Source organism: Ciconia boyciana, chromosome 3 (assembly GCF_034638445.1).
Source record: "Ciconia boyciana chromosome 3, ASM3463844v1, whole genome shotgun sequence".
Classification (NCBI taxonomy): Eukaryota; Metazoa; Chordata; class Aves; order Ciconiiformes; family Ciconiidae; genus Ciconia; species Ciconia boyciana.
In genome coordinates, this window is record NC_132936.1 from 107,672,092 (window position 1) to 107,695,324 (window position 23,233).

Below are 23,233 nucleotides of genomic sequence, written 5' to 3' on the forward strand. Positions count from 1 at the left end.
TTTTCAGCCCGCCTATCAAAGCATATCTTCATATATAACACATGCGCTAGCCTGTGCAACAGAAAAGGCATCTCACAAGCAAACAGGAGTGGGTTTGCCTAGAAAGAGGGATGGTTTGTACCCCTCAGAATCACAGACACTGATTTTGAGGCTACAGCTCAAGATAATACTGTATTCTTAGTAAATCTTCGCTCTCAAAACACAAATGTTCTCACATCTATATTTGTTGGCCTCTTCACCAAGAGACCCTATGTATTGTTTCATGTGGTGGTCTTGGTAGTGTTAGGTTTACGGTTGGACTCTATCTTAAAGGTCTTTTCCAACCTATACGATTCTGTGATTCTATGTGACTGTGCCTTGTTCCCCACCTCATCTCAACCACAGCGCAGGGACACTTCCCCTTTTCAAACCTCCCTGGAAACCTCACTTTGCCAGACCTCCTCAGGGAACCTAGTTGATCTGTATTTAAAAATACGTACGTATTTCTTCCTATCCTTTCACTAGGTGTTCTTAAACAAAGCTCCTCAGAACAGGGACATTTTGTTTATATTACAACAGGCATCTGGCAAGACGTTATGAGCACTTCAATAAAAAATGAAGAACAGTGAAATATTGTTTACGCTAGGTGTCTCTGCCCCACTTGGCCTAGCCATTTAGCATGCTTAGGCTAATTACTGATGGATCCACTAAACTTAAGTACCAGTCATACACCGTTACCTTTTAGAACTCCAAATATGGACTTTCAATACAGATCTGGATCAACTAACTTTGCAGTTGACTGAACATCATCACTAGAACCATCACTGAGCAGCAAAGGGAGAAGAAACTAAAATGTGGGTGCAGATGTGAATTTTGACGCTCCATCAGATTCCTTTAAATCATCCTGGAAACACAGAAATTGGGACATAAAGTTGTTGTCTTGGTTTTTTTGGTGCTCACAGTCATGATACCAAATAAAGCCTGTTGGAAACCTGGCAAGGAGAACCTTTCTACAGATTATGCTGCAAAAATTGAAGCTACCCAGGATTGATCATAATTATCAGACTCAATAATGTAACTGAAACGAATTCTTTTCCCTTGAGCTCCTAAGCCCCTGTAACAGAAACCCTCCTTACTGTAACAACAGTGTTTGGATTGACCTCCTACCACAAAAGTTAGTCAAAGATGACCATGGGATTTATAAAGATTGGTGTCACAATTTCTAAATTAAATGCAGAATAACAAGCTGCATGAATGGATTATCTGGGTTCACATACTATGTCAGTGGCAGAGTCCAGCTAAATCCATGTAACCTAACTTGAAGTAAGCTGTTCTAGTCATTGGCTTAACATCACAAACAAGGTAATTACTGGCTTACAGGTGTATATGCAGCCACCTATAATAGAGTAAATAGTCATGCCACAACAAAATGGACTGCATGAGCAACCAACACAAACCCCACACTACCTACATTAGCTGGGAGTAAAAATGCCCTGTCTTCTTAGTAACATCCATTGAGATTTGACACAGGACAGTTCCTGGTTATGCAACCCTTCTACTCAGGGCTGCTACTGAAATATTATTTCACATCATTCACTCCTGCTATGTGGCCTGGAAATAATTGTCTGGAAGAGGCTGGCTTAATTTTTTTTTTCTAGGGAAAGAGCACTTCTTTTGAAAGAGTGGTAGCCTCAGATTTAGATTGTGTCTAAGAGAGGGTTATATAAAACTCAATATTGGTGTATGTGTTTTCAAGGGATGGTTTTCAGACTTCTTTGGGATTCAAGCAGTTCCCCATGGACCCGCTGTGAATCTAAACAGAGTGGTGTTGCACTGTTGCAATGCATGATGCGGAATGAACAGTGGCACCGAAACAACTTCTTCCGCAACAGCCAAAGCAAGATAGAAAGGGGACAAAGGAGGAGGGCATTATAATACCTGCTCAGCTTTCTAAAAAAGTGGCATCCTCCTCAGAGGTATTCTCACTTATGCCAGCTATTAAAGCTAGTCGATTGCTAGTCTGGACTTCACCTTGCTGATTTTTGTTTAATGTTCAATAGGTTATATCTGCATCATCTAGTACTTTCATTTATTCGATCTGCAAATACTGGAAAATACTTTGGGGAAACTCAGTTCTGTGTTTCTGAGTGGAAGAAGTAAATTGTAAAGGTCTTTAAAAAATGGTAATAAGTGATTCATCGTCACTTTCAGATTCCATTTGCCTCCCATAAGTGAAGAGAAATATAAGCCTTATTGTGGCTTTTCTATTCTATTCTGGGAATAAGCAGAATAGAGCAGACTCTAGCTACCCCAACCTGGAATTTGTGGGAGATTGTTGGATAGAGCAGAGTAAACTTCATCTTTGGCTCTTGCAATTATAAAGCAACGTATTGATTAGTAATGGAAGAATGAATAAAGCAGGAAAATCTTAATAGCCCAATAATCTCTGGTTCTTGATTTTCTACCCTTCTCCCACCTCGTACCATGAAAGCAGATTAGCCTCATACTTATCTCTGTTTCAAACTCATGATCATCTGAGGCTGTGAGGTTTGGACTACAGGCACAGACAGGGAAAAATCTAACCCAAAGCCTGTTTTCACCAGAATACTCACTAGAAACTTTTTTGTAGTGAGTTGTTGCATATGACTGCCAGAGTACTTTGCAGTTTGTCAGCCCGTACCTACTGAGATCATCCTCTGTCCCAAGGTACGCAGTAACATGCAGCATGGACAGGGCCACCATTTAATTCCACACACCCAATGGTGACAACAACGTAAGGTCACAAGGACCTGGGGTCCATCAGACAGACTTATGAGTAAGATCAGGCAAAAGGACTTTCCACATAGCTCAGGAAGATGTGCCCCCACTGTAGTTTCGAGAGGAGGTATACCCACCCCTAGGTCTTCAAGGACAAGCCACTGCTTCTGCTCACCAGAAATATATTCGTTTCCTCTCACTATACTGCAGGAAGCGTGCAGTATTTGTGACTCAGGAGACAAGGCCTACATAAAAACCTGTGTTAGTGGGGAGTGGGAGTGGGGGGGAGGGCTATGCTGCATGTTGCAGACATCTGCCACAGAGGGATCTGGAAGCCCCACGGAAAAGGGCTTCTCACCTGGCAGCCATCCTTCTGATCTCACAGGCACATAGAAAAAGTATCCCCAACAGGACTGTACTCTCTATCCTGCAAATTCTCTGATGGGCCACTGCATGGAAGACACACACATATCCCCCTCTTCTCCTTAGACCACTTCATTGCACCTACTCCCAATGCTTTGAACAGCCTCCTTGAAGTCTGAGGGAAAGGTAACGTTGGAGAGGAACAGTGGCAGGAGGGCAGTTTTACATTTCATTCCCAGCCAAGAAGCTGCTTCTGCTCCAGAAGGTACGTCCACAGCACCTGCAGTCCCTCCCTGCCCCAACCAGGACACACACCCAGATAAGCAGTGAAGTGAGAGGGTGACTCCCTGGTGCGACCTGAGCCCACTTTCATTTGCAGACCAGAGCATGGCATCACCCCTTTAGAATTTACATTGCTGTTATCCATCCCATTAAACAACGTTTGATCAGATTAACTAACAGCAGCCACTGCTTGTCAGTGAATGCCAGCATTAACTGTAACACAATAGGAGCACAGGCCTAAGCCCATTTTTTTTTTCAGATAGCAAACCTGTCAGCGGAGGGGGAGCGTTGATGTCATCTTCTGACTCAGTGGCAGTGCCTGTTCCTGGGTTCACCCTGCATTCCAACACCATCAGCATCCCCTCTCCAAGTCTCACCTATTATTTGCTCATTGTGGCTAGATTTTGCCTGGAGGAAGAAAGGAGGAACAGGCTGACATGACCTGCTTATTAATAGATGGGTAGAGAAGAACGATCTCCAGTAAAGGCTTGGGTGAGGATGTTCTCTCAGGGTGTACTCAGGAGGACAGTGTGTTAGTGAGCAATACACACTGGTAACCTTTTAAGGGAAGCAGCTGTCTGCCCAGTGGCTGCTTCCGAACCCTTGAACCGCAATTTGGTGGTCTTTCAAGGGCATGGTTAACCCCTCACTGGAAAAACCCCTCCCTGGTTGTTGGGCACCATCAGCAGGAAATGGGTTCCTGTGCAAAGCAAAGTCATTTGTCCTTGTAAAGGAAAATAACAAGGTTCTTCGGGGACAAGATGTGACTCTCTGGCACTGCAGAGCAGCAGCTCCCACCAACCACCCCGCAGCTGTCAGTGACACCAGGTTAGGGATTAATAAGGAGCTCCCCATCTGGCCCCCGCTGCAGACTGATCTCAGCCTCCAGACTGAGGCCTGCAGCTGGATGCAAGTTGCAGTGGGTGAAAAATGTGAAACATCTCATTTAATCAGTAAATCTCCTCTCTGCTTGCATGTTTCCTGATAATAAACAGTTGGAAATGTTATGAAAGGCATTTGTTATTGAAAAATTGTTTGTGTTTAGAAAAACCTTGGTAAAGAATTATTTGCTGCAGCTCAGTTTTAGGAATGATACCTCCATCTCATATGGGGTGGGCTTTTTTTAATGTTTAAAGAGTTGTGTGTGACTCTTGGTATTACACTTCCACAGCAAGATCACAAGATTGCAAGTTTAAAATTCATCTCTTGTGGATCAACTGCTACATTAAGTTCAAATGCATCTTTCCAGGAGACTTTCCTACCAGGAAGCTACTAACGAAAAGTAAACGTGGAACAGGAATAAATGGAGTCTAAACAAACTCATTACAAAATGCAAGTACACATTCTTACTTTTCCTTTGTTTCTCCCAGCTGATGCGAGGAGCCATTTAACATGTTTGAGTTAGCCAAAACAGATAAACTAATACATACTCATATTTCTAAGGCTTCTTTGACATATGTCCTATGTATTATTCCCATTTACCCACTTCCAAGACATGGAGACTCCAGCAGAGAGTCTCCTCTCAGCAGCAACACTGCGAGATGAAAGATTTGTTTATTTCTCCCAGAAAAGGCAGAATATTCCTAATGCTGCCTCCTCCGAGGCAGTATTCCCTCCCACGTGAGCAGATCGATTTACCTGCTCTTGGCTGCACTTACTGTCCCTCATAAATTACCAGTACAAAAATTAAGCAGAGGGGAAAGGCAGCCTGAACCTTACAACTCAGTAGTAAAGGTCTTCCCAGCCGGATAGCACTGACCCTGCTAGTGACATGCTGGTGCCCTGACACAGAGCAGAGCACTGCAGCTCCTTTAGGATGACCACACACCCTAAAGCACAACACTAAAACTGGAGGCACTCAGCAGCACCAAACTGGCGTATTTTCAATTTCTTTCTGAAAGCACCATAAATTGAGTGGTTTAGTGAGGAGGAACGCTATTAATACGAAAGGGGCTTTCTTTTTTGTGTTTCTTCTTCTTAGATGGATGGTAACTGCTGAGGGAGCATTTCCAGAACATCAACTGCAGCACGTCCATCTTGCCTCCCTCCCACTATTGACTGCAAGCACAAGACCTGAGCAGCAGGCTGCTGCAGTCTCTTGTTCACTGACACAAGTGTCCTGCTCCACATTTTTCTTGGGTATTCATGCTGGCAAGCCTGACGCTGCCTCTGCCGCAGGTCTGGCTCATGATTCAGACTGCTTAAGTCTTCCAGAACATCATTTTCCTTTTGCTAGCTGATTAATTTGCTTGCTTTCATCTGTTTTCAAATACACCCTTGCTTAAAATCCTCCCTGGGATTTCTATCAGCCAGTGCAGGAGGAAGGATGCCTCTTTCCAATACAACATGCTCTGACCTTCACAGCACTGCCATGCCAAGAGAGCTGGGCCATTTCCATGCTTTAAGAATACAGAATTGCAAAGAAGTGACAGTGCTACCCAACACCTCTGTCATCCTTCCTGCAGGCACCACTTGCACCTTGTGCGGTGGAAGAGGACAAGAGCCACACTAGACCATGCTGTACACAAAGGGAGTGAAAATTCTCTCTCTCCACTGCAAAGAGGGGCTTTTTACATCCAAAAAAATAAGATCTGGTTCTCCCTTCCTTGGTCTGCGTACCTACAAACATTATTCTTGGTCATAAAATCACTGAGTGCCAGCCACAGTGTTTATCTCTGAGCTGCAGAGAAAAATGAAATCAAATGTTAGCAAACTGACATGATCAAGTTTGCATGGTTGCGCCTGTCCATCAAGTATGTCAAACATGCACATTCACCTCTATCATCCTTCCCCCTGCTGCAATCTGGATACAAGCTTGGAAATATTGAGATCAGCATTTCATGCCGCAGGATGAAACAGGCTGTAAGTGACCAGGTTTTTCCTCATGTTCTCGATTGTTTACAGTCCAGTAAGGATGGATGGGAACCCAAGAAGGAGAACACAATACATGGTCATTCTTACCATTTGTATGCCGTGTTTCTGCCAGAGATACCGGGGTTTTATGAAACCTGAGTTCATCATGAACAGTAATGAAAATAGCAAAATAAGTTAATTTCACCTTTTTCACACTATTGGTGCAATGCAGTCTACCACACACTAGTAGTATCCAAGGGTGACAGAAGATTCAAATTTGTAGGCTTTGGGGACTTTGCATCTAAAATTACATTCAGATCTGAGCCAAGGCCAAATCCAGGAAATGAATCTGATTCAGATTCCAGTGATAAATCTCTGCCCTTTGCTTTCTTGTGAATTTTTACATGGTGCGAAGCCTACATAAAACGTAGCTGCTTTTCACAGATTTATTTTTAAAGTTTGAAAAGTTTTATTCCAATTCAAAAGAAACACAGTGAGTGACAAGCTCTCTGTTGCTTTCTCTTTCCCTTAAGAATGACTCAATTTGAATTCAGCAGTACATACAGTAACCACTGTTTGCTCGGACAATCCCTGTAACTCATTGAAATTCAGAGTCAGGATCCTGACCTGAACTTTGCCGCTAGCTCTTGTCTCTTACAATGGCATATACCAAAGCCCAGGGTTCGAATGCCTGCGACTATGGAGGACTTAGATCAAGAATTATACTTGGACTTTACTATCCAGACTCACCTTTTATCAGTATTCATTTTGAAAATCAGGATCCTTGAAGCATATTGTACTACTCAGTGGTGACACTGCTGCGCTATAGGGTAAGGGATCTTCTTGCAGGTTTTGCTATCTGGATATGTGGCAGAAATAGGGCTCCTTAATTGGAGACAAGCTTGGGCAGACAAAAAAGGAAGATAAAGCCATTGCTTCTCAAGCATGAGTCCTTCAGTGTCCCAGTCTGGCCAGCTGTCTTTCCCAGCCTACATCCATTTAGCAATGGACTCAACTGCACAGTGATGGTGTGAACATCCCACTGGGGTGTAGTAAAAAAAAAAAAAAAAAAGATATGGACAGTAGCCACATGAAGAGTCTCTTCTGCTGTTACTGAAGATGGGAAGGCTATAAAATTCAGATCAAGATTTGGATTTTGAATGCTGAGTATTTTCTTCTGCCTAACCCCCGAGTCACATGTTTCACCTAATGGATGTCTTCATAGAATGTGCCATCAAATAGGCACTAAGCTATGCCATTCCTATTTACTGTGCCCAGGAACTGTTTACACAGTAGTTCATACACATACATTTATTCAAAGAAGCTTTGAAATTGGCCAGAGGCCAAATGTTTGCAGATGGGTTTTATAAGACAGGATAGCTCAGTGCTGCCCTGGACACAGTTCTGCCCATAAACACAGCCTCCTTGGGGTTCCAGTTTTGCAAATAAGAGTACAAAATGTCAAACATCAGAAGAAAAAGATGCACTGACAAGCATGGGCAACTACGTGCTCAGAGCCGTCCCTGCCTCTCAGCAAACCTGCTCCCCACTCATCCCCCTAGCTTGCTTATAAGTAGTATGTTTCATTTTTAAGGAAATGGAAAATTGTCAAATATAAATTTCCATTTACTTGGCACATTGCCCCCAAAAACCAAAGATCTAAGGTGCATATTCAACAGAATTTAAACTGAGCATTAAATTGGATGCAGAGCTCAGTCTGGTCCTGCAAAGCAAAGCTCCATTTGCCCGCAGGATTTTCTATTTCTGTGCTGCTCAGGATAACAACAGATGGGACCCCTAATTCAAAGGACAATCTTGAGGCTAGAGGCAACAAAACTGGACCAGAACGCAAAAAGCAGGGTCGTTGCAGATGTGGGGGAAAATGTGTATTTTCAGCTGAAAAGCAAGGATGGAGTCCAGATGGCAGGGGAGGGTACTCTGGATTGCTAAAACATCTCAAGATCCCACTGTATTTGCCTCCCTCAAAACCCAAGCCATTGGTTTCACTGAAAAGTCCAAATTAACTATGAAGGCAAAAGACCCAGGAGTTGGGTATAGAAATTTGCTACCAGCTCAGGAAAGAAACTTCCCTTCTGTGCTACCAGTAGAGCTGGTTGGGAATTTTCTGCCAATGCCTTCTGAAGGAAAAGGCAGTCATTTTTATTTTATTTTAATCAGAAAATCAAAGTGAAAGGTTTTGTTCCAGGTCTTGTTGACCCAATTGAAACACTTCAGCTGACCTATTTGAAAACACTTTTTAGGTCAATTTTTCATTAATCTCTGTCTGCCTCAGCTACCACACTGTCTCAAAGAAGTGATATTTCACATTTTTCCTTTCTTTTTTTCCCTACCCTTTCCTTTCTCTGTGTTCTCTGCTTGGATTTAATCTGAGTAGATGCGATGGTATATCCTCCCCAGCTGAACTGCTGCTGCCTACCATGGAGATGAATCCAGCCACAAATTAGAAGGGAAGCCTAAGGCACTATGATTGATCCAGTGGATGTGGTCAAATCAAGCTGAAACAAAACGCTTTGACTTTCAGAATGAACACAGTTTGGAACATCTGAAAAATTCATGATAAATTTCAGTATCTTCACTCTTTGTTGAATCATTAGACCAAAACCAGCTACTGAAGCATCCATTTTCCACAGGACTCAAATTCCAGTTTATGAAAAAGCTGTGCATGACCATCGCAGTGACCATCCCATCCGAGACCTCTTGGCTGCTTCTCCACCGCTTGCCCTGGCTGGCTGCAGTGTGCTCTCCTGCCTACTACTTCAGCTGATCTTCCCAAGGCTGCTTTTGTTTTGGAGCCAGCGGCATGAGGAGCTCTCTGCCCAAGCTACAAGCCTTCTGAACACTGCTCGTTGCCCGCTCCCCCTCCCTGCCACAAGATAGCCTGGAACAAATTGCCCATTACCACTCCAGCACAGTTGAGCCGTTGATGGCTAAAACAGCTTTTATCTCCTGGCATTGGACTTCCTCAAAGCTCTCTCACAAGCTCAGCCTCACCGTGTCTGTCCAGATGGCACAGTGCTGCACAGGGGCACCTGCACCAGCCTGCACACTGGAAGTGATACACCTGCACAAGCACAATGCTACATCTCCAGCTAATACAGTCTCAGCATGGCAAATCTGGCAGGCAGAGTGCCATGCCGACTCCGCCTCCGGTACCCCTGCGAGATACTCACTCAGAGGGGGAGGCACATCCTGAGACAGGGCCAACCCTCCCTGCCAATTCTTTCACCAACAGGCACGGGCAGCTGGCAGGGCATACTCCAGTACGCAGAGTGGGGCAATTCCAGTAAAGAGCCAGTGATTCAATGCTGGACTGGCAATCCTCCCAGCTCGTCTCAGCCACGCAGAGGAGAGCAACACCAAGGGATCGTGAAGCCAGAGAGGATTTCTGCTGTGTAAGTGCCGAAGAACACGGCCAGCAGCAGAGCAGCAGGCAACTTCATGCCTCACGGCTGCTGTGGTCCCTCAGGCTGCTGTGCTCTTCTACAGCCATTTTAACTGGGGCAGGCCAAAAAACCCAGTAACACCCATGACAGAAGTGGCATCCTGAAACTTGTCATTCCATAAGATTAGCATCTCTGCCATGGGCTTCCTACACAGCCTTATAAGCAGCACTAAGAAGCAGCACTTTTCTAATGCTATAATCCTATCTACCTTCCCCAGCACTCAGATTTCTCCTCTTCCTCTCCATGCCTCAATTCCCTCCACGTATGCTTCTGTCTGCTCTGGACACTAATTAGAAAAGGTAAGGAGTGGCTCTCAGTAATGTTAGGAGAGGGTTTATCACAGTGTCTGTAAGCACTATTGTACCACTCCTTAGAATTCTGGTTTTGTGTATTTTTACTGTATGAATATTTGCTTGTATAGCATCTGTTCAGCTGTAAATTAGCAGAGAGGCAAGAAGACCCAAGAGGTATATTAAATGATTTTTTTTCATGACTGACTTAGATCTATTCCTTTGCTGCTTATATATGTTTTTCATATTCACTGTATAAGCACAATAATGTTGTGTTAACAAAAAACAGCTGCCACAGGGATATTTTTAGTTCAAAGTGCATACCAGTTATATCTAAAAACACGTGCTTTGCAATCAAAGTGACAGTCAAAATATTACTTATATATTTTGACGTCCCCTAATTGCAACAAAATGCCCATTGAACACCTCCCTCTTGCACATCGCATGCTGGTGACCACCAGCACAGCAAGTTTGCAGTGCCCTCTGGAGGCGAGTCCTGGGCTTTTGGGGGGAGAAAAATACGAGCATTGCTCTTGTAGGCTTTTTTGGGGCTTTTAGGGAGTGGGCTGGAAAGTACGAGGAGCTTCTGATATCTGGGTTGACACTGGCATTTGCAGCCAATAGGATGCATGGGGAGCATTGCATTTCTTGTAAGCATAGTCAATAAAATGAAGAAATCCATATAGAAATTTAATCCTTTGCTTGACCATAACTCACTCTCCATCTCTTACACACGTGCAGTTCGGTGGTTAGAAGCACAGGATTTGGACCTCCTGCTGTGATTCTGAGCTGTGCAGCCAGGAGAGACACACCCAGGAGAAAACATTTGAAAAACCAGGAGCCCTTTGGAATCAGCAGCACACTATGGTCAAATTTCATCCAAGCTGTAATGAAATTCCTACACAAGGCCATTTTCTTCATTCCCATTTTTCATTGTTAAGAAAAATTTGAATTTCTAGGTGCTGTGTGGTACTGGAAGGAGAAGTGCTGCAATGTTAGGAAAAATATAAAACTCTTCTTATAGGATCCCCTTTTTTAGCTTAAAGGGGTTTGGCCCAGAAACAGTCTGAACAAAGGCATCAGAACTTTTTCATCTCAGACTTGGAATATTTGAAAATACTTCCATCCTTGATAACATCCCTAGCTGTCACAAATAAAAGGAAGAAGAAAGATATTCAAGCATATTTTAGATACCACTGAAATTTCCTAAGGATATCTGCCAGCATCCCAAATTAAAAGCCTTCCAAGCCTAGAAAGAAACATAACCAAAACTAAGGAGAATATGAATAAAAGCAGTTCAAAAGCTGGTATTATTTTGATTCTTTTGTTTGGATAAGAGAGCACCACAAGCACAATGCCTTATCCCTCCCACCTTGGAATTTCAGATGAGAAGTCCTGCAGTTCATAACCTCAGATCAGCTCCATTACTAGAGATGAACACTTAACTGTGAGCAGAAAACTGACCTTTTCCCAGGAGCTTCATGTTTCTGGAGTTTGGAGCTACAACTATGAATTGTATTACAGCCTTTGGAAAGCTGTATGACAAAATCTCATATATAACCTTTGTTTTCTCTGATACCTCCATGGCTTCTGATATATAATTTTTAGCTTATTATATATACACCACATTTCCCTAACTGCTATCAGACTAATACATAAATTATTGACGATAGCAGCAATCCTTACATTAATGAGGATAGCCCATTATAAAATGTCCACACTATTCAAGTGTTTTATCTATAAAATTATTATAATGCTGTCTTTTTCCTGGGACCATCATGTCTATGTTTGTCCTGTTCAGCTCTTTGGGCTCTCAATGCATACCTGGCACAAGAAATACAGAAACTTAGCTGGTGCCTCTAGATGGTCTTGTCAACAAACAAAGGTAACAGTGAATGTTTCAGAAAACTGTCTGTATACATTAGCAGAGAAGGGAAAAAGTAGAAAGTGGCAGGGGAGAATGAGAGAGAAACACTTTCCATTTATCAGCCACTACTATTCAGTTTTCCCTCCCCAAGGGGTCGTGGCATCAATAATCTCAGGCAAGTAAGTGATCCAGAGACATTTTCAGTTAAATAATTCATCTCCCTTCTTATTCTGATGCAAGAAATGAGACAGCTGGTGATACCAGAAAGGCATCACGTTAAGATGTCCACATGAACCTTCCCCCTGCCAGAGTACACAGATAAGATGCAGAGCTTAGCATGTGCCTTAAACCAAGGCCCAGATGATAACACAAACATCATCTAGTTCACCAGCAAAGATAAAATGAGAGACTATCACAGTCCTCCTGGATCAATAATATGAGGCAGCAGCCCTTGCCAGCTGAGAAACGTTTTCTCCCCCAGCCTAGACACACTTTAAAAGGCAGAAAGAGGATTTCCAAGGCTCTCTTGTCCACTGCTTCCAATTCACCTACGGGCTGTTTAGGATGCACTCAGCTCTACAAGGCAAAGATCACTGTCACAGGATTCACTAGCTTCAGCTGGCCTTCTGCAAAGGGCTGGATCCAGTCTCCATGACGTAGAGGAGCACAACTACAGTAAAAAGTCTGTCTTAGATAGCTTTACTTCTATTTAACACAACAGATTTTGGCCCAAAGACAATAACATGCCATGCTCTTAAGTGGACTAGGCTTATGCTCTGTCATGCTTCAAGAACCTGGAAGGGGAAAGAAATGGTGCTTTTCAAAAAGAAGAGGGATTTTCTGCTGGCCATTTCTTGTATGAGATAAGCACTACATTGTGGAGAAGAAGGAAAGTTGCCAGGAAAGAAGTTGTACATGAGCATGTTTTCCAAAGCCGCACTGAACAGACCTCTTATACTTCACTGAGACTAAAACTTAGCAAATGCTCATGCCCGTAAAAAATTGTATTAGGCAGTAAGTAACATTTAAGGCCAGGATCCAACATTTCTCCATTGTTTTACAGGGATTTTAAATCTTGACAAGAGTTACAAAATTCCTTTAACCCCACAGTGCCACAGCCAGCACTAACTTGGGATGATCAAGTGGCAGGTAGGCACTGGGTTGTCTGAACTGGTAAAGAAGAGCCACACGAGAAGGGTTTTCACCACCATCTCCAAGTAAGAGCAGGAGTGCACTCTCACCCATCACATCTGATAGCATTACTGCTCAGGGGAGAGCTGCCACCGCTGCACACCCATCCCTGAAAAAGAAGCATGCAGTGAGCTACAAACCGTGCAGCCAGGCTCATGCCCTGCCTTTGGGCCCCGCAGCTCAGTGCGGCTCGGCACCGTGGAGGACGCCTATGCCCTGAGCATGCCCACGGAGCACAATGTACAACGCAGATGTACTTTTACTCTCTCCTGTTTCAACCTCAATTTAAAAATGCAAAATTAAAATTGCATTTAACGACGATTATGGGATACACAGACACGGTACAAATAAGGCTCATATGAGGGAGGTGCACGTTAATGGGTTTCAAAGGCTACTAAAACCATCCAAAGCAATGAAGCAAACTGTGGGGTGTGCTAAGCACCAGGCTGGTTTGTCAGATTGTTTTACAGACATCCTGGGAAACAGCAGATATTCCACAACCACAGCACAAGCCATGAAATTAGCCCTACCACGCCACAAGGCAATGAAGTGATTGCGGAAGGCAGAGAGCGTCAAGAGAAAACAAAGCTTCAGAAACGTTTCTGAAAGCAAACATACTTCTCTCCATAGGAGTAATAAGAGAAAAGAAGCAGGGGTCCTGTTGCACAGCACATGCTCAGGTTGGAGAGCTTTCTACCCCCAGACTGGACATAAAATGAAATGCACACTGCATAACCGAAACCACATAAAATCAGTATCAGTGTTTTTCAATATAGTGAATTATGTCGGCTTTATAACCCATGAAGAACAATTATGGATCTAGAAAAGACATTATGATTAGAAAAATAATGAAAGGTGGAACAGAGTTATTGTTCCAGGTGATTGATGGGTTGTCAAGGATAAAACAGTCCTGAAAGAAAACATATCCTATGTTTAGAACAACTGCATGACCACTGCAGCAATGCTTAGATGGAAGAGAGGCATGAATAATTGGGGACACTCCGGTTTCTCTTGTTTCTGGAAGCAATTCCTTTGAATTATTCTGCTTGTTAATGGGAAAGAACAAGTCACTTGAAAATAGCCAACCTGTCACGTGGCTGGGATAAGAGGGGAACAACAACCCATTATTTAATCAACTTACATTAAGTGCTTCACCCGGAGCTGGCTGCTAATAAACAAATTAATAAAGTCGCAGAAAGCTGAACCACCCTCTTTGCGAATTGCTTTGTGCTGCCAGACAAAAAGCTGGACCTGGGAGCATGCAGAGAGCTACTCTCGCATCTGAGCTCTGGCTTTGCGACTGAACACGTCCCCTCCCGTTGTGTGCTAAAAGCACTGGCTATCTGCAAATGAACAAGGTCCGGGTGAAGTCAAGCACAAAATGCTGCTGCCCTGATGAGAGCGCCGGCTAGAACCAATCCCTGTATCTTTTTAGGACTTCACAGAAGCTGGGTACCACAATGGTGGGGAGGTTGTTAGATGGACTGTTAGACAGACTGGTATTACTGGCTGTTGGATAGACTGGTAAAAGGGGACTCTGGCTAAACTGAAATAACAGTAATAATGATATCAGTGCTTCCATTTCCTTACCAAAATCATCAAGATACATTCCCTGCTTCTGAGGACATGTACCAGAAATGCCACTATAACCAACATGAGAGCAAGTAGTTCATGTTGGCTGCAGTGAGCACGCTGAAGAGGAGATGCAGTAATGACCATATTATCCAGCTCAATTTGTGGCTGCTGGAAGGCTCTAGGCAGGAGGTACAGGAACTCACTGGCATGAATCTGAATTGCCTGACTCTCCCTCGAGATACTCTGTTACCTTTCATGCAGTACAATAGGCTTTAAGGACAATCTAGGCTGAAGACTGAAACAAAACTCCCTAGGCAAACATTACAATCAAGACCTTTCTTGTGTATTCCCAAGGCATTTTAATGAAATGTTTGACTACAGCTTGGAGTTCTGAGGAAACCATTACACAAAAAAGTTTGGCCAAATATATTTTGGCTTCTGAAGTCCTACTTGTGTTCACAGCTGAGCCCCAGGCTTCAGTGATGAATATGTCCATCCTTACAACGGATGTTGTGGTTTTCAACAGGCTTTCCTGCTTCATGCCAAAGGGGAAAACAATATCATTTGTGAAGACTAATGGCTGGGTTAAAAATCAGTAAGGTTAACTATAGGAGGAGATAGTCTCTTCCTTAGTACCAGACAACATCAGGAAACTAGTCCTGGTAATGCCATCCATTATGCATGTCAAGTAAAGCAGTGGAAGGGGCTGGTGTCAGACTGCATACAGTGCCAGCCTGGTAGGGATTGCTGACAGCCTGTACAGAAAAACCCCTGCCACTGGTCTCCTTCTTAAAAAAGAAAAAAAAAAAAGTCTGATTATCCTTTGAAGCTCAGCAAAATAATTTTGTATATACAAGGCAAAGTTGCTCTTCGCTGTACAATAAATGGATGGTTTCTTTCTTGTTCCTAGCAGTAAATGGATCTGTCAGAAAAAGCCTAGAGGGCCAGAGCCATCTGGTCACCTGAGGATAAATGAGAACAGGATGGAGCCTAAGCACATACAGGCAAGCAGGGGTGCAAGTTAAATTGATCTGAGATTCCCTGATCTCAGTCCCACATTCAGTCCTGAATCCACGCTGCCTCACCAGCTCTAGATACCATCAGGGGGAAGGTCTGACTCCACACCACAGTACTGATCTCCTGAGAGCTGGTTTGTGGTACTACAGCAACGGAAAGTAGCTGCTACAGACTGGCCACTTGCCATCAGTGACTGCAGGCTGAAGTTCATTTCTTCTTCACTCAGAACAACTTCCCCTTTTTCATCAGAAAAAGGTGTATTTCACAGTTGTCTTTCTACCTGTCCTCCCTTGTGTGCTGCCCTGATATTTTCTTCCCCGCATAATCACTCCGCTAACTTCATCTCCTTCAGGAATCACAGTCAGCTGCAGCAGTGTGAATGCATCTATGCTTCTTGGACAGAAGAGTGTATATGAAAGACCAGAGTCACCACCTTAACCTTATAGAGGCCTATAGCTCACAACTCAAGTCATGCTTCAATTTATAGACAGCCAAAGAGACCAAGACCTCATGCTGGTCCTGGGCTCAGTCACCTGCAAGGAAAACAGATATTTCTGCCAGACGTTTCCAAGAGAGACATTCATAGTCTTCTGCTGCCAACACATACAAAGATATTGGGATGCCCAGGAGAAAATAGTGAATAAATGCAGTTGCCCTTTCCAAGTAACAGGAGCCTGTTTTTTTTCCAAGACAGAAACAACCAAGCATGCGCCACTTCAGATAACACAGACATCTCACATGTTTCAATACCAGCTCTGCCACAACTAATTTCCTGATGGGGAAATTAGGGCTGGCATTGATTACTAAGTCTCAATTCATTCCCAATATCTTTTACATACATAACGGGCTACATAAATGGTGTGTACTTTCAGAGAGTAAAATAAAGAAAACAAAATTACTGAGTATTTCCAGAAGCTGGATTATGGACTCTTTTTACCTTCATCTAGACAAAGAAATGAAACTTACTTGACTTACCCTCAGCAACAAAGAAACTGAGTTTCTCTTTTCTATTATTTTGCGTTTCTTTCTTTTGCATTTCCTGTAGATGTAAAATAGCAGCTATGTATTTGAGACATTACTTGAAGCATTTAATTTATGTTATTTATATGACTTCACAGATTTCAAAATTATAAGAAACATATTTGGGCTACAATAAATCATATACCAAGACCCAATCCAGCTCAAACAAAATATATTCATTTCCTCTGGCCAACAAATGGGAAGTATTTCTGACTTCCAGAGCAATCATGAAAGTCAGGCAATCTTTAGTTACTGGAAATGGTGCATTGGCCCTAAATGGATGCATGTGCATGATCATATGAGAATTAAGCTTTGATACACTAGTTAGACAGAAACCCCTTCCATCCTGCTTTATGATCACAAAACCTCTGAAACAGAAACTTAAGAAAGCCATCAATAAAAACTGATAAAAATACTTAGCCTTAAATCCTATTACTTTAATGGTTAAAAGACTGGCTGCAGTCACTGAGTGCAACAGACCGAGAGTATTGTATTGACATATAACTTCTAACCTCCTCTGCACTAGAGAATTTCAGGGAGGAAGTCCATCAGCAGTACTGTAGATTCATCTCCTTTTAACGGGGCAGGCTGCCCATTTTTGTCCCTTTGCACAGTGCTTTCAGTCACAAGTATTATGTAAGGATGAGTATTAATTACTAAGTGGAAAAAGTCCTAAAAAAAGAAATCCAAATGCAAGTGTTCCCAAGCATTCAAGGGAGCCAGTATATTTAAGTGCAGTCTCTAATGAGGAGAGGCGCTCCTTCAAATCATTTATTCCCAGTTTTGAGGGATACTATGTTCAAAATTTACACCTTTCAAAAAAGGGAGATAAAAATAATTTATTTCTGGTTTAGGTGGGTGTCAGATCTGTTATTCTGAATCCCCTAGCCATTCCACAGGATCATAACAGAGATGGATGATAGAAAAGACCTGAACTGGCAATGCAGAAGTTGAGCAGGAATTTATTTTTTAAATAATACATTTTTAAATATGAAAAAGGAAAAATACAGATTTGGGGCTTTACGGGTCATTCTCAAACAAAGAGAGAAAATTCTGCAATGTGCCAGATACTGGCAGGGTCACAAATTCTAAGCAGCTTAAGATAAACCCAGTTTACTAACATTTTTCAAAAGTAGATAAAAGCTAATTCCCTGCTAGGAAATTAATCACCAAATTTGTGTTGCGAAAGCACTTCTGTGTTGCCTTTTACATGACTGAGTTTTCTGTATCTTACAGTACAAAGTTTGAGGTTTCTACTGTTTGCCCTCACTTCTTATGTGTGCATTAGTAGCTGAGTTTGCACTAGAAATCCATTACTCTATAGCTCAAGAATGCAAGGGGGAAAACACTTAATTTCCTCCCATCTTTAATATCTTTAATGCTATTTCATGCCATCTATTTTATGTTATGTCTAGAGGTCTGGGTAATAGAAATGACTCATGTATCCCATGCTTAGCAAAAGAGCATGCTTTCTCTGGGTGGATAACTTGAACCATAGCAAAGCTATCTGACCCTTGCACTAAACTATAAACAGAAATTTCTTTGCACACCCTGCTAGTGTTGGGTGGTCTGTGTAGTGGGATAAGTTTTATAGGCTCAGCTTTGAATCTGAAAATGCACTAGATCAAGTGGTGCTTTGGGAGGAGCCTGGTAGTTTCAGAAAGCTTTTACAGACTTCCCAAGTGACTGAGCAGTAGTTAAGATACAGCCTCACTCCCGTAAAAGCTGTCTCTTTTTTCCTAGTAATGCATCTACTCTGCAATAGTCAAATCCTGTGGGGTCCTTCCTTGGCAAGCACAGCTCTGAGCAAGGGCACGCTGAAAGCTGAGTTGGCTCAATCCCTCTCGTGGCCAAGCCTGCAGGAAGAAGTAAAGGTGTGGAAAGTTTTCTAGAGATGCTTTTTAATAGCATTCCCCTTAAATATGTCCACAGGGGACAATAAGGGGGAGAGGGCTTTGCCTCCCTGTTCAGGTCCTAAAAACTAGGAGAGCTAATGGGATATACAGAAGGCTAAAGCCAGCTAGGCTGGTAGCTTAGGTTTTTTGTCAGCTTCATCCAACCAGGGACAAATTTCACACCAGAGTTCACAAAAAATGGGCCACACAACTGCAAATGTCACCACTTTCTCAGCCAAATGCAAAACCAAAACTGCTTCTCAAAGATAAACATACACATGCTGTATTTACATAACAAACGCTAAGTGCTCCTCTGCATATGCATGAGGAAGAGGATGAAGCCAAGCCACTCATCACCTGATACCTTACTCCCACACAATTTAATGTCCTACTGACAGGCACTCAGACACCATAATGATAAGTACAACCCAAAGACCAACGTGAAACAGAAGATATCTATTTCTTTATGCAACATTGACTCTGTTATTTACTCATTGGAGAAACTTTTTAATACTAGTACTAACCATCTAAATGTTCATTCTGGATTCAAGGAGCTAACATGAACATAAGCCCTAAAGATTTTAAGTGTTACTGCAGCAAACAGGCAGGGGAGAATAAATCCAGCTCTGTGGACCTCCAGAAGGAGCTGGGTCATTCTTCTACGACAGTCTTTACAAGTGGCAGCAATATGATGTCTGAAAGGAGGGAAATCTGTTTTGTTTAGTGATCCCAGACCTAAGCACAGCAGGTAAGATGATCTCTCCAAAATTTCCTACCAAATCTAGATTTTTCTAAGCTACAAGTCAATACCATTTCCTTATATCAGCCACTGTTCATGAAAATAAACTGCAAAAAGTTCCCTATCTGACCAAGCCCATTAGGTGACATTTTCGCAACTTGCACAAATGTTCAGTATCCAAGAGCCATATGCGCTTTACTGAAAGACATGTTGTAGGTAGGCAGAGGGAGCAATCTATACTAAAAAAAAAAGGCATTGGGCTGCAGCTTTAAATTGGCATCGCCCAAGCAGAGGTCAGAGAAGCAATCGGAGAAGCAGACTGCAAGAGCATGACAGGAGGAGACATAGTTTACAAGAGCCAAAACGGCAGCTTTGCAAATGACTGAAAGGAGGAATACAAGAGGGATCTTGGAATATGAGAAGACTCTGGTCAGATGAGTACTAGCACTCTTGAAGCACAGCCCGGCTACATATTTTAAAAGGATTCATTCCAAGGCCATAAGGCAAATGGACACAGCTTACAGTCAGGGGAGCAAGTTTATTTACACATTGTGTAAATAAATGCAATTGCTTCACAACTTAGTATGCCACCATGAAAGGGGATCACTTTAGCAAATCCTGTTTCTACAAAGTAAGTCTCAGTGCTAGAGCATTTTAAGCCACAACTGTTTTTAACAGTATATAACTGCAACGGGCCAGGTGCATTTTGCATGTTGCAACCACGCTGCAATACCTTCACACTTAAACCTGCTCACAGGCAGTTCTTTTTGTCCAGAGGGATTCTCTGCTGAAATCAGGTTCCTTTTACAAGCTTCCCTGCTTTTGCTGTCACCATCAAGCTGGAGCCAGGGTTACAGGGAAGGGTTTCCCAAGGATCCTGAATTCTGGGGAATACCAGAGGCACCGCACAATAAAGCGGCCATCAGGCTACTGTAAAGTATCCAAGAAGACAGTCACATAAGCACAGCCTAGGGATGGTAAAGGTTATCAGTAGGCAGTATAGATGCTTGCTCACTACCTATCCATGCCAAGCAGCTTACTAACTTACAAGACTATGGTACTTTCTTCACTGGACCATCTTACACATCCGGTCTCTCCTAAGCACCCTAGACATAGCTGCAAGAAAAAAACCTGGTGCCCCAACTCATACCACAGTGCAGAGACACACACACAGGCTCAGTACATGGGGAACAATGTTGACATGGTTATTTGGATTGACATCAACAGACTAAAACACCTGTTCTGTTTCAAATGGCCAGAGGACATCTTTGTCCTGCTGCCATCTTCTCCCATGAAGAGACGCTTCTGAGTTCTCTGTCACAGGATCTGGTATGAAGCTAATATTTCTAACAGAATTCTTAAGGGGCGACATCTCATGTATAGGACTGATGGACAAGCTTAGAAATAACCCCTCTGCATGAGATGTGTGGATGCCAGTGCTGTTCTGCTGTCCCCTCTGAGGGCATCCAAACAACCATGCTGAGGTGAGCTGGATTTGAAGGCCTTTTCTTAATTTGCTCTGATAGTTACTTCACTGTAAAAACAAGTTAATGCAGAAGTATTCATGTAGAAGCTCAGAAAGCCACCCCATCCCTTTCTGTCTCCATCCCAGGCATGTTTATGACAGGAAGGTGCAATAACAGGATTAGTGATTATGGCAAAATCACAAGCATCAAATCAGTCTCATCTGTTTCTTTACCCTCATTCTTTTCACTCGTTGCTCCGTATTTCCTCTCCTTTAGGTTAGTCTTCTTCACTCCTTGCTTTGAAAAGTAGCTTCTATTCCTTCCCTCTTCTCCCCATGCCCTCCATTCCCCAAGCAACATTGCCTCAACCTCCCAGCTTTGCTTCAGCAGCACTCCCTCGGCACTGCCCACCACGCTTTGACACACAGGAGGAAGCTACCATGTTGAACACTCATACAAATCATATTCTACACATTTGTAAGTGGCACAAATATCCCTTCTCATGCCTGCCGGGCAGGCAGTAAACATACCAATCCCCATCTTACCGATTCCCATCAGGTGTAAACTGGTATAGCTCAATCGACTCCAGTGTTGCTACCCCACTACCAGCAAGTGGAGGTCATTATTCAAAGCCCACGAGAGGGAAACAGGTTCCACATGGCCACCCACAAAGACGGGATTTGAGGGACAGCATTTTATTCCCTGAGTCCCATGCCCACTTCTCTCAATAACCACACCTGGCTTTGTTTTATGTCATCTGCAAAGCCACCTCCAAGGTTTGCTTTTGTGCTGGATAACAGCCATAAGAATCCACATGACTTTAATTATGTGGTATTTCACATATCCAGCATGCTGAGGCCATATGTACTTGTGAGTGTTTACAGTGTTCTCAAAAAGACCCACTTCTGCACACGGTAACTTTGGGCCTCTGATTCTGTGCTGCACAGCAGTGACTCCCTGCTTTCGCCAGCTCTTCAACACGCTGCTGTTTTGCTTCCATTGCCTGTGGGATATCAATGCTAGCTGCCAGCTTGCTGGCACAGACTGGAGTGGTTCAAGTTCAGCTCAACAGCTGATGACTCATATGTGAAGTATCAATCCCGGATGTGGAAAAGCAAAACGCTCTCATGGAAGGGCTTTTCATTAAGAACAGAGAACACCACTTCAAGGAGCTCCACCAGGCCCCTGACAGCAGCCTTATGGCCCTGTTGGGTTGCACATCATTGGATCTAAGGACACTGGTTCCCCAAGCTTAGAAACTGCATGATAACAGGCGCTTAGGTCAGGCAGCTGCAGTCCCTGAGTTATATCACAGCTAATGCTGGTCTACAATATGCTGACAGTTTTATTCAGTGATAGTAAGGACAAGCTCTGCTTGAAACTCTAGATCAGCCCCAAAACATTAAAGTCTTACAACCTCTCTGTCAGCTTCAGCACAGAGGGGTTAAGGGTTAAGTAACTCATGGAGCATCACAAAACACACCAGAAACACATCCAGGAATTAAATCTGAAGGTGAGGACACCTTATCTTGTTATCAGCCACTAACTCACCCCAGCCCACCTGTGTATCAGAACTGGTGTCTCATGCCAAGTGACAACACACAGAGTGCCTGCATCAGCTCCTTGCTGGCCACAACAACATGCTGTGCTCTCTGCATTAGTGTGGGGCTGATTTCAAGGAGACTCATGATCTGACAGCTCATAAACATGTCTCCTTCTGCCTATGCACTACTAAACAAACTGCTCGTATTTGGATTTTGCCTTTGTCTCTTACGGTTTCACATACTCTCAAGAAAGCACCACTTTGGCTGAAACTACCTATCTAGCTACCCCAAGAGGGCAAATGCACCAGCAATTGTTATCCACCCATTTCCCGTATGGCTATACTGTGTCCAACCTAACACATAAAAGTTTGTTCCCGTTGGCTCTCAAGAAAGGTGCCATTTGGATGGTGAGTTGTGTGTCATGGCCTCTGGCAGCCCGACAGCTAAACTGATACAAGGCAATGTGATCGACACACTGCAGGACTGCAACCTCCCATTTGTGTCCTGGAGCAAAGCATCTGCTCTTTGCTGCTAGCACACACCAAACTGAAGATGGCCTTAGCCTTCCTTGCAATGGTTTTCTGGTGTACCCATAACCTGAGTCCCTCTCACCTCTCCCTAAAGCCATGAGCAGTAAATCAGACAGTCCTCTGGCCCACGTTTGGCAGGATTTTAACCAACAACCTGTAAGTATTTCATCACCAAATCCAGACTTTCAGGTCCCAAAAGACATTGCACTTTACAGGGAGATGATATGGCTGAGAAAATCATCCATGGTTTTCCACTCACTCATTAAGGGAGCAATAAAACATCTGTATTCATTTACTTAAACTGTTAAACCAGTGAGACAGAAGGAAGCGACTTATACCCATATTTAGAAACATGCAGTCTGCTCAACAGATCAATTAGGGAGACAAATTTACAGCAGACA